The following is a 12,932-nucleotide window of genomic DNA, read 5'->3' on the forward strand; positions in this document are numbered from 1 at the left end:
AAGTTCATAACACAGGCCTACCTCCTCCCCTACAGCCTGCCTGTCCATCTCCAAAAATACCCTTTTTAATAATTATACGCTCCTCCTTTGCATTGAAAAAAAGCAAATAGTAAAGTTGCCAGATGCGGCCATCCTTTCATCCATTTGTCCATCTGCATCTATTTTCCCAAACCATGCACTCATACTGTTATTATGTCGCCAAGTAATTAGACTACCAGGCCCAAAAATTATGGATTATAAAAGGATAGCAGCATTAGTGAAAAATACACATTTTGAACCCAAAAACCCATTTTAGTTTTTAAGTTCAAAATACAGGCCTACCTCCTCCCCTTCAGCCTGCCTGTTCATCTCCAAAAATACCTTTTTAATAATTATACACTCTTCGTTTGCTTTGGAAAACAAACAGTTAAGTCGCCATATGCTGCTATCCTTTCATCGATTTGTGCTTCTACACCTGTGTTCCCAAACCATCATACACTTATAATGTTTTCACTTTGCCAAGTTATCGGACAACCTGGCCCCAAAATTATGGATTATAAAAGGATAGCAGCATAAGGAAAAAATACACATTTTGAACCCAAAAACCCATTTGAGTTTTTAAGTTCAAAATACAGGCCTACCTCCTCCCCTACAGCCTGCCTGTCCATCTCCAAAAATACCCTTTTTAATAATTATACGCTCCTCCTTTGCATTGAAAAAAAGCAAACAGTAAAGTTGCCAGATGAGGCCATCCTTTCATCCATTTGTCCTTCTGCATCTATTTTCCCAAACCATGCACTCATACTGTTATTATGACGCCAAGTAATTAGACTACCTGGAACAAAAATTATGGATTATAAAAGGATAGCAGCATTAGTGAAAAATACACATTTTGAACCCAAAAACCCATTTGAGTTTTTAAGTTCAAAATACAGGCCTACCTCCTCCCCTACAGCCTGCCTGTCCATCTCCAAAAATACGATTTTTAATAATTATACGCTTCTCCTTTGCATTGAAAAAAAGCAAACAGTAAATTTACCAGATGCGGCCATCCTTTCATCCATTTGTCCTTCTGCATCTATTTTCCCAAACCATGCACTCATACTGTTATTATGTCGCCAAGTAATTAGACTACCTGGCCCAAACATTATGAATTATAAAAGGATAGCAGCATTAGTGAAAAAAACACATTTTGAACCCAAAAACCCATTTGAGTTTTTAAGTTCAAAATACAGGCCTACCTCCTCCCCTACAGCCTGCCTGTCCATCTCCAAAAATACAATTTTTAATAATTATACGCTCCTCCTTTGCATTGAAAAAAAGCAAACAGTAAAGTTGCCAGATGCGGCCATCCTTTCATACATTTGTCCTTCTGCATCTATTTTCCCAAACCGTGCACTCATACTGTTATTATGTCGCCAAGTAATTAGACTACCTGGCCCAAAAATTATGGATTATAAAAGGATAGCAGCATTAGTGAAAAAAACACATTTTGAACCCAAAAACCCATTTGAGTTTTTAAGTTCAAAATACAGGCCTACCTCCTCCCCTACAGCCTGCCTGTCCATCTCCAAAAATACGATTTTTAATAATTATACGCTTCTCCTTTGCATTGAAAAAAAGCAAACAGTAAAAATGCCAGATGCGGCCATCCTTTCATCCATTTGTCCTTCTGCATCTATTTTCTCAAACCATGCACTCATACTGTTATTATGTCGCCAAGTAATTAGACTACCTGGCCCAAAAATTATGGATTATAAAAGGATAGCAGCATAAGGGAAAAATACACATTTTGAACCCAAAAACCCATTTGAGTTTTTAAGTTCAAAATACAGGCCTACCTCCTCCCCATCAGCCTGCCTGTCCATCTCCAAAAATACCCTTTTTTAATAATTATGCACTCTTCATTTGCTTTGGAAAAACAAACAGTTAAGTTGCCATATGCTGCTATCCTTTCATCGATTTGTGCTTCTACACCTATGTTCCCAAACAATCATACACTCATACTGTTTTCACTTTGCCAAGTTATCGGACAACCTGGCCCCAAAATTATGGATTATAAAAGGATAGCAGCATAAGGGAAAAATACACATTTTGAACCCAAAAACCCATTTGAGTTTTTAAGTTCAAAATACAGGCCTACCTCCTCCCCTACAGCCTGCCTGTCCATCTCCAAAAATACCCTTTTTAATAATTATACGCTCCTCCTTTGCATTGAAAAAAAGCAAACAGTAAAGTTGCCAGATGCGGCCATCCTTTCATCCATTTCTCCTTCTGCATCTATTTTCCCAAACCATGCACTCATACTGTTATTATGTCGCCAAGTAATTAGACTACCTGGCCCAAAAATTATGGATTATAAAAGGGTAGCAGCATAAGGGAACATTACCGTATTTATCGGGGTGTACCACGCATCCGCCTATAACACACACCCTCATTTTATCAAGGATATTTGGGTAAAAGAATTTTTTTACCCAAATATCCTTCATAAAATGAGGGTGCGTGTGTGTGCATGTGTATACCCCGATACACTGCTTCTCACCCTACAGAGACCCCAGGAAAGGCAGGGGGAGAGAGGCCGTCGCTGCCTGCTTCTCTCCCCCTGCCTTTCCTGGGGTCTAGAGCCCTGCTACCACCGCTTCTCTCCCCCTGCTATCGGCGCCGCTGCCCCTTCTCTCCCCCTGGCTATCGGTGCCGCTGTCCCATTGCCAGCGCCGATAGCCAGGGGGAGAGAAGCAGTGTCGGCAATGGGGCAGCTGCACCGATAGCCAGGGGGAGATAAGGGGCAGCGGCACCCATTGCCGTCGCCGCTGCCCCGTTGCCTCCCCCATCCCTAGTTGTATAATTACCTGTTGCCGGGGTCGGGTCCGCGCTGCTTCAGGCCTCCGGTGTGCGTCCCCTACATCATTGCTATGCGTTGCGAGACGCAATGACGAGTGATGTCACTCGTCATTGCGCCGCGCCATGCAGCGCATAGCAACGACGCAGGGGATGCACCCCGGAGGCCTGAAGCAGCGCTGACCCGACCCCAGCAACAGGTAATTATACAACCGGGGATGGGGGAGGCAACGGGGCAATGGGTGCCGCTACCCCTTCTTTCCCTCTGTCTGTCGACGTCGCTGCCCCATTGCCGGCGCCGTTTCTCTCCCCCTGGCTATCGGCGCCGGCAATGGGGCAGCGGCACTGATAGCCAGGGGGAGAGAAGGGGATGCAGCGCCGATAGCAGGGGTAACCATCATACACTCATACTGTTTTCACTTTGCCAAGTTATCGGACAACCTGGCCCAAAAATTATGGATTATAAAAGGATAGCAGCATAATGGAAAAATACACATTTTGAACCCAAAAACCCATTTGAGTTTTTAAGTTCAAAATACAGGCCTACCTCCTCCCTATCAGCCTGCCTGTCCATCTCCAAAAATACCCTTTTTTAATAATTATGCACTCTTCATTTGCTTTGGAAAAACAAACAGTTAAGTTGCCATATGCTGCTATCCTTTCATCGATTTGTGCTTCTACACCTATGTTCCCAAACCATCATACACTCATACTGTTTTCACTTTGCCAAGTTATCGGACAACCTGGCCCCAAAATTATGGATTATAAAAGGATAGCAGCATAAGGGAAAAATACACATTTTGAACCCAAAAATCCATTTGACTTTTTAAGTTCAAAACACAGGCCTACCTCCTCCCCTACAGCCTGCCTGTCCATCTCCAAAAATACCCTTTTTAATAATTATACGCTCCTCCTTTGCATTGAAAAAAAGCAAATAGTAAAGTTGCCAGATGCGGCCATCCTTTCATCCATTTGTCCATCTGCATCTATTTTCCCAAACCATGCACTCATACTGTTATTATGTCGCCAAGTAATTAGACTACCAGGCCCAAAAATTATGGATTATAAAAGGATAGCAGCATTAGTGAAAAATACACATTTTGAACCCAAAAACCCATTTGAGTTTTTAAGTTCAAAATACAGGCCTACCTCCTCCCCTTCAGCCTGCCTGTCCATCTCCAAAAATACCTTTTTAATAATTATACACTCTTCGTTTGCTTTGGAAAACAAACAGTTAAGTTGCCATATGCTGCTATCCTTTCATCGATTTGTGCTTCTACACCTGTGTTCCCAAACCATCATGCACTTATAATGTTTTCACTTTGCCAAGTTATCGGACAACCTGGCCCCAAAATTATGGATTATAAAAGGATAGCAGCATAAGGGAAAAATACACATTTTGAACCCAAAAACCCATTTGAGTTTTTAAGTTCAAAATACAGGCCTACCTCCTCCCCTACAGCCTGCCTGTCCATCTCCAAAAATACCCTTTTTAATAATTATACGCTCCTCCTTTGCATTGAAAAAAAGCAAACAGTAAAGTTGCCAGATGAGGCCATCCTTTCATCCATTTGTCCTTCTGCATCTATTTTCCCAAACCATGCACTCATACTGTTATTATGACGCCAAGTAATTAGACTACCTGGAACAAAAATTATGGATTATAAAAGGATAGCAGCATTAGTGAAAAATACACATTTTGAACCCAAAAACCCATTTGAGTTTTTAAGTTCAAAATACAGGCCTACCTCCTCCCCTACAGCCTGCCTGTCCATCTCCAAAAATACGATTTTTAATAATTATACGCTTCTCCTTTGCATTGAAAAAAAGCAAACAGTAAATTTACCAGATGCGGCCATCCTTTCATCCATTTGTCCTTCTGCATCTATTTTCCCAAACCATGCACTCATACTGTTATTATGTCGCCAAGTAATTAGACTACCTGGCCCAAACATTATGAATTATAAAAGGATAGCAGCATTAGTGAAAAAAACACATTTTGAACCCAAAAACCCATTTGAGTTTTTAAGTTCAAAATACAGGCCTACCTCCTCCCCTACAGCCTGCCTGTCCATCTCCAAAAATACCATTTTTAATAATTATACGCTCCTCCTTTGCATTGAAAAAAAGCAAACAGTAAAGTTGCCAGATGCGGCCATCCTTTCATACATTTGTCCTTCTGCATCTATTTTCCCAAACCATGCACTCATACTGTTATTATGTCGCCAAGTAATTAGACTACCTGGCCCAAAAATTATGGATTATAAAAGGATAGCAGCATTAGTGAAAAAAACACATTTTGAACCCAAAAACCCATTTGAGTTTTTAAGTTCAAAATACAGGCCTACCTCCTCCCCTACAGCCTGCCTGTCCATCTCCAAAAATACGATTTTTAATAATTATACGCTTCTCCTTTGCATTGAAAAAAAGCAAACAGTAAAAATGCCAGATGCGGCCATCCTTTCATCCATTTGTCCTTCTGCATCTATTTTCCCAAACCATGCACTCATACTGTTATTATGTCGCCAAGTAATTAGACTACCTGGCCCAAAAATTATGGATTATAAAAGGATAGCAGCATAAGGGAAAAATACACATTTTGAACCCAAAAACCCATTTGAGTTTTTAAGTTCAAAATACAGGCCTACCTCCTCCCCTACAGCCTGCCTGTCCATCTCCAAAAATACCCTTTTTAATAATTATACGCTCCTCCTTTGCATTGAAAAAAAGCAAACAGTAAAGTTGCCAGATGCGGCCATCCTTTCATCCATTTCTCCTTCTGCATCTATTTTCCCAAACCATGCACTCATACTGTTATTATGTCGCCAAGTAATTAGACTACCTGGCCCAAAAATTATGGATTATAAAAGGGTAGCAGCATAAGGGAACATTACCGTATTTATCGGGGTGTACCACGCATCCGCCTATAACACACACCCTCATTTTATCAAGGATATTTGGGTAAAAGAATTTTTTTACCCAAATATCCTTCATAAAATGAGGGTGCGTGTGTGTGCATGTGTATACCCCGATAGACTGCTTCTCACCCCACAGAGACCCCAGGAAAGGCAGGGGGAGAGAGGCCGTCGCTGCCTGCTTCTCTCCCCCTGCCTTTCCTGGGGTCTAGAGGCCTGCTACCACCGCTTCTCTCCCCCTGCTATCGGCGCCGCTGCCCCTTCTCTCCCCCTGGCTATCGGTGCTGCTGTCCCATTGCCAGCGCCGATAGCCAGGGGGAGAGAAGCGGTGTCGGCAATGGGGCAGCTGCACCGATAGCCAGGGGGAGATAAGGGGCAGCGGCACCCATTGCCGTCGCCGCTGCCCCTTTGCCTCCCCCATCCCTAGTTGTATAATTACCTGTTGCCGGGGTCGGGTCCGCGCTGCTTCAGGCCTCCGGTGTGCGTCCCCTACATCATTGCTATGCGTTGCGAGACGCAATGACGAGTGATGTCACTCGTCATTGCGCCGCGCCATGCAGCGCATAGCAACGACGCAGGGGATGCACCCCGGAGGCCTGAAGCAGCGCTGACCCGACCCCAGCAACAGGTAATTATACAACCGGGGATGGGGGAGGCAACGGAGCAATGGGTGCCGCTACCTCTTCTTTCCCTCTGTCTGTCGACGTCGCTGCCCCATTGCCGGCGCCGTTTCTCTCCCCCTGGCTATCGGCGCCAGCAATGGGGCAGCGGCACTGATAGCCAGGGGGAGAGAAGGGGATGCAGCGCCGATAGCAGGGGTAACCATCATACACTCATACTGTTTTCACTTTGCCAAGTTATCGGACAACCTGGCCCAAAAATTATGGATTATAAAAGGATAGCAGCATAATGGAAAAATACACATTTTGAACCCAAAAACCCATTTGAGTTTTTAAGTTCAAAATACAGGCCTACCTCCTCCCCATCAGCCTGCCTGTCCATCTCCAAAAATACCCTTTTTTAATAATTATGCACTCTTCATTTGCTTTGGAAAAACAAACAGTTAAGTTGCCATATGCTGCTATCCTTTCATCGATTTGTGCTTCTACACCTATGTTCCCAAACCATCATACACTCATACTGTTTTCACTTTGCCAAGTTATCGGACAACCTGGCCCCAAAATTATGGATTATAAAAGGATAGCAGCATAAGGGAAAAATACACATTTTGAACCCAAAAATCCATTTGACTTTTTAAGTTCAAAACACAGGCCTACCTCCTCCCCTACAGCCTGCCTGTCCATCTCCAAAAATACCCTTTTTAATAATTATACGCTCCTCCTTTGCATTGAAAAAAAGCAAATAGTAAAGTTGCCAGATGCGGCCATCCTTTCATCCATTTGTCCATCTGCATCTATTTTCCCAAACCATGCACTCATACTGTTATTATGTCGCCAAGTAATTAGACTACCAGGCCCAAAAATTATGGATTATAAAAGGATAGCAGCATTAGTGAAAAATACACATTTTGAACCCAAAAACCCATTTGAGTTTTTAAGTTCAAAATACAGGCCTACCTCCTCCCCTTCAGCCTGCCTGTCCATCTCCAAAAATACCTTTTTAATAATTATACACTCTTCGTTTGCTTTGGAAAACAAACAGTTAAGTTGCCATATGCTGCTATCCTTTCATCGATTTGTGCTTCTACACCTGTGTTCCCAAACCATCATGCACTTATAATGTTTTCACTTTGCCAAGTTATCGGACAACCTGGCCCCAAAATTATGGATTATAAAAGGATAGCAGCATAAGGGAAAAATACACATTTTGAACCCAAAAACCCATTTGAGTTTTTAAGTTCAAAATACAGGCCTACCTCCTCCCCTACAGCCTGCCTGTCCATCTCCAAAAATACCCTTTTTAATAATTATACGCTCCTCCTTTGCATTGAAAAAAAGCAAACAGTAAAGTTGCCAGATGAGGCCATCCTTTCATCCATTTGTCCTTCTGCATCTATTTTCCCAAACCATGCACTCATACTGTTATTATGACGCCAAGTAATTAGACTACCTGGAACAAAAATTATGGATTATAAAAGGATAGCAGCATTAGTGAAAAATACACATTTTGAACCCAAAAACCCATTTGAGTTTTTAAGTTCAAAATACAGGCCTACCTCCTCCCCTACAGCCTGCCTGTCCATCTCCAAAAATACGATTTTTAATAATTATACGCTTCTCCTTTGCATTGAAAAAAAGCAAACAGTAAATTTACCAGATGCGGCCATCCTTTCATCCATTTGTCCTTCTGCATCTATTTTCCCAAACCATGCACTCATACTGTTATTATGTCGCCAAGTAATTAGACTACCTGGCCCAAACATTATGAATTATAAAAGGATAGCAGCATTAGTGAAAAAAACACATTTTGAACCCAAAAACCCATTTGAGTTTTTAAGTTCAAAATACAGGCCTACCTCCTCCCCTACAGCCTGCCTGTCCATCTCCAAAAATACCATTTTTAATAATTATACGCTCCTCCTTTGCATTGAAAAAAAGCAAACAGTAAAGTTGCCAGATGCGGCCATCCTTTCATACATTTGTCCTTCTGCATCTATTTTCCCAAACCATGCACTCATACTGTTATTATGTCGCCAAGTAATTAGACTACCTGGCCCAAAAATTATGGATTATAAAAGGATAGCAGCATTAGTGAAAAAAACACATTTTGAACCCAAAAACCCATTTGAGTTTTTAAGTTCAAAATACAGGCCTACCTCCTCCCCTACAGCCTGCCTGTCCATCTCCAAAAATACGATTTTTAATAATTATACGCTTCTCCTTTGCATTGAAAAAAAGCAAACAGTAAAAATGCCAGATGCGGCCATCCTTTCATCCATTTGTCCTTCTGCATCTATTTTCCCAAACCATGCACTCATACTGTTATTATGTCGCCAAGTAATTAGACTACCTGGCCCAAAAATTATGGATTATAAAAGGATAGCAGCATAAGGGAACATTACCGTATTTATCGGGGTGTACCACGCATCCGCCTATAACACACACCCTCATTTTATCAAGGATATTTGGGTAAAAGAATTTTTTTACCCAAATATCCTTCATAAAATGAGGGTGCGTGTGTGTGCATGTGTATACCCCGATACACTGCTTCTCACCCCACAGAGACCCCAGGAAAGGCAGGGGGAGAGAGGCCGTCGCTGCCTGCTTCTCTCCCCCTGCCTTTCCTGGGGTCTAGAGCCCTGCTCCCACCGCTTCTCTCCCCCTGCTATCGGCGCCGCTGCCCCTTCTCTCCCCCTGGCTATCGGTGCCGCTGTCCCATTGCCAGCGCCGATAGCCAGGGGGAGAGAAGCGGTGTCGGCAATGGGGCAGCTGCACCGATAGCCAGGGGGAGATAAGGGGCAGCGGCACCCATTGCCGTCGCCGCTGCCCCGTTGCCTCCCCCATCCCTAGTTGTATAATTACCTGTTGCCGGGGTCGGGTCCGCGCTGCTTCAGGCCTCCGGTGTGCGTCCCCTACATCATTGCTATGCGTTGCGAGACGCAATGACGAGTGATGTCACTCGTCATTGCGCCGCGCCATGCAGCGCATAGCAACGACGCAGGGGATGCACCCCGGAGGCCTGAAGCAGCGCTGACCCGACCCCAGCAACAGGTAATTATACAACCGGGGATGGGGGAGGCAACGGGGCAATGGGTGCCGCTACCCCTTCTTTCCCTCTGTCTGTCGACGTCGCTGCCCCATTGCCGGCGCCGTTTCTCTCCCCCTGGCTATCGGCGCCGGCAATGGGGCAGCGGCACTGATAGCCAGGGGGAGAGAAGGGGATGCAGCGCCGATAGCAGGGGTAACCATCATACACTCATACTGTTTTCACTTTGCCAAGTTATCGGACAACCTGGCCCAAAAATTATGGATTATAAAAGGATAGCAGCATAATGGAAAAATACACATTTTGAACCCAAAAACCCATTTGAGTTTTTAAGTTCAAAATACAGGCCTACCTCCTCCCCATCAGCCTGCCTGTCCATCTCCAAAAATACCCTTTTTTAATAATTATGCACTCTTCATTTGCTTTGGAAAAACAAACAGTTAAGTTGCCATATGCTGCTATCCTTTCATCGATTTGTGCTTCTACACCTATGTTCCCAAACCATCATACACTCATACTGTTTTCACTTTGCCAAGTTATCGGACAACCTGGCCCCAAAATTATGGATTATAAAAGGATAGCAGCATAAGGGAAAAATACACATTTTGAACCCAAAAATCCATTTGACTTTTTAAGTTCAAAACACAGGCCTACCTCCTCCCCTACAGCCTGCCTGTCCATCTCCAAAAATACCCTTTTTAATAATTATACGCTCCTCCTTTGCATTGAAAAAAAGCAAATAGTAAAGTTGCCAGATGCGGCCATCCTTTCATCCATTTGTCCATCTGCATCTATTTTCCCAAACCATGCACTCATACTGTTATTATGTCGCCAAGTAATTAGACTACCAGGCCCAAAAATTATGGATTATAAAAGGATAGCAGCATTAGTGAAAAATACACATTTTGAACCCAAAAACCCATTTGAGTTTTTAAGTTCAAAATACAGGCCTACCTCCTCCCCTTCAGCCTGCCTGTCCATCTCCAAAAATACCTTTTTAATAATTATACACTCTTCGTTTGCTTTGGAAAACAAACAGTTAAGTTGCCATATGCTGCTATCCTTTCATCGATTTGTGCTTCTACACCTCTGTTCCCAAACCATCATGCACTTATAATGTTTTCACTTTGCCAAGTTATCGGACAACCTGGCCCCAAAATTATGGATTATAAAAGGATAGCAGCATAAGGGAAAAATACACATTTTGAACCCAAAAACCCATTTGAGTTTTTAAGTTCAAAATACAGGCCTACCTCCTCCCCTACAGCCTGCCTGTCCATCTCCAAAAATACCCTTTTTAATAATTATACGCTCCTCCTTTGCATTGAAAAAAAGCAAACAGTAAAGTTGCCAGATGAGGCCATCCTTTCATCCATTTGTCCTTCTGCATCTATTTTCCCAAACCATGCACTCATACTGTTATTATGACGCCAAGTAATTAGACTACCTGGAACAAAAATTATGGATTATAAAAGGATAGCAGCATTAGTGAAAAATACACATTTTGAACCCAAAAACCCATTTGAGTTTTTAAGTTCAAAATACAGGCCTACCTCCTCCCCTACAGCCTGCCTGTCCATCTCCAAAAATACGATTTTTAATAATTATACGCTTCTCCTTTGCATTGAAAAAAAGCAAACAGTAAATTTACCAGATGCGGCCATCCTTTCATCCATTTGTCCTTCTGCATCTATTTTCCCAAACCACGCACTCATACTGTTATTATGTCGCCAAGTAATTAGACTACCTGGCCCAAACATTATGAATTATAAAAGGATAGCAGCATTAGTGAAAAAAACACATTTTGAACCCAAAAACCCATTTGAGTTTTTAAGTTCAAAATACAGGCCTACCTCCTCCCCTACAGCCTGCCTGTCCATCTCCAAAAATACCATTTTTAATAATTATACGCTCCTCCTTTGCATTGAAAAAAAGCAAACAGTAAAGTTGCCAGATGCGGCCATCCTTTCATACATTTGTCCTTCTGCATCTATTTTCCCAAACCATGCACTCATACTGTTATTATGTCGCCAAGTAATTAGACTACCTGGCCCAAAAATTATGGATTATAAAAGGATAGCAGCATTAGTGAAAAAAACACATTTTGAACCCAAAAACCCATTTGAGTTTTTAAGTTCAAAATACAGGCCTACCTCCTCCCCTACAGCCTGCCTGTCCATCTCCAAAAATACGATTTTTAATAATTAGACGCTTCTCCTTTGCATTGAAAAAAAGCAAACAGTAAAAATGCCAGATGCGGCCATCCTTTCATCCATTTGTCCTTCTGCATCTATTTTCCCAAACCATGCACTCATACTGTTATTATGTCGCCAAGTAATTAGACTACCTGGCCCAAAAATTATGGATTATAAAAGGATAGCAGCATAAGGGAAAAATACACATTTTGAACCCAAAAACCCATTTGAGTTTTTAAGTTCAAAATACAGGCCTACCTCCTCCCCATCAGCCTGCCTGTCCATCTCCAAAAATACCCTTTTTTAATAATTATGCACTCTTCATTTGCTTTGGAAAAACAAACAGTTAAGTTGCCATATGCTGCTATCCTTTCATCGATTTGTGCTTCTACACCTATGTTCCCAAACAATCATACACTCATACTGTTTTCACTTTGCCAAGTTATCGGACAACCTGGCCCCAAAATTATGGATTATAAAAGGATAGCAGCATAAGGGAAAAATACACATTTTGAACCCAAAAACCCATTTGAGTTTTTAAGTTCAAAATACAGGCCTACCTCCTCCCCTACAGCCTGCCTGTCCATCTCCAAAAATACCCTTTTTAATAATTATACGCTCCTCCTTTGCATTGAAAAAAAAGCAAACAGTAAAGTTGCCAGATGCGGCCATCCTTTCATCCATTTCTCCTTCTGCATCTATTTTCCCAAACCATGCACTCATACTGTTATTATGTCGCCAAGTAATTAGACTACCTGGCCCAAAAATTATGGATTATAAAAGGATAGTTGCATAAGGGAACATTACCGTATTTATCGGGGTGTACCACGCATCCGCCTATAACACACACCCTCATTTTATCAAGGATATTTGGGTAAAAGAATTTTTTTACCCAAATATCCTTCATAAAATGAGGGTGCGTGTGTGTGCATGTGTATACCCCGATACACTGCTTCTCACCCCACAGAGACCCCAGGAAAGGCAGGGGGAGAGAGGCCGTCGCTGCCTGCTTCTCTCCCCCTGCCTTTCCTGGGGTCTAGAGCCCTGCTACCACCGCTTCTCTCCCCCTGCTATCGGCGCCGCTGCCCCTTCTCTCCCCCTGGCTATCGGTGCCGCTGTCCCATTGCCAGCGCCGATAGCCAGGGGGAGAGAAGCGGTGTCGGCAATGGGGCAGCTGCACCGATAGCCAGGGGGAGATAAGGGGCAGCGGCACCCATTGCCGTCGCCGCTGCCCCGTTGCCTCCCCCATCCCTAGTTGTATAATTACCTGTTGCCGGGGTCGGGTCCGCGCTGCTTCAGGCCTCCGGTGTGCGTCCCCTACATCATTGCTATGCGTTGC

The sequence above is a fragment of the Hyla sarda genome, chromosome 7, assembly GCF_029499605.1.
Source record: "Hyla sarda isolate aHylSar1 chromosome 7, aHylSar1.hap1, whole genome shotgun sequence".
NCBI lineage: Eukaryota > Metazoa > Chordata > Amphibia > Anura > Hylidae > Hyla > Hyla sarda.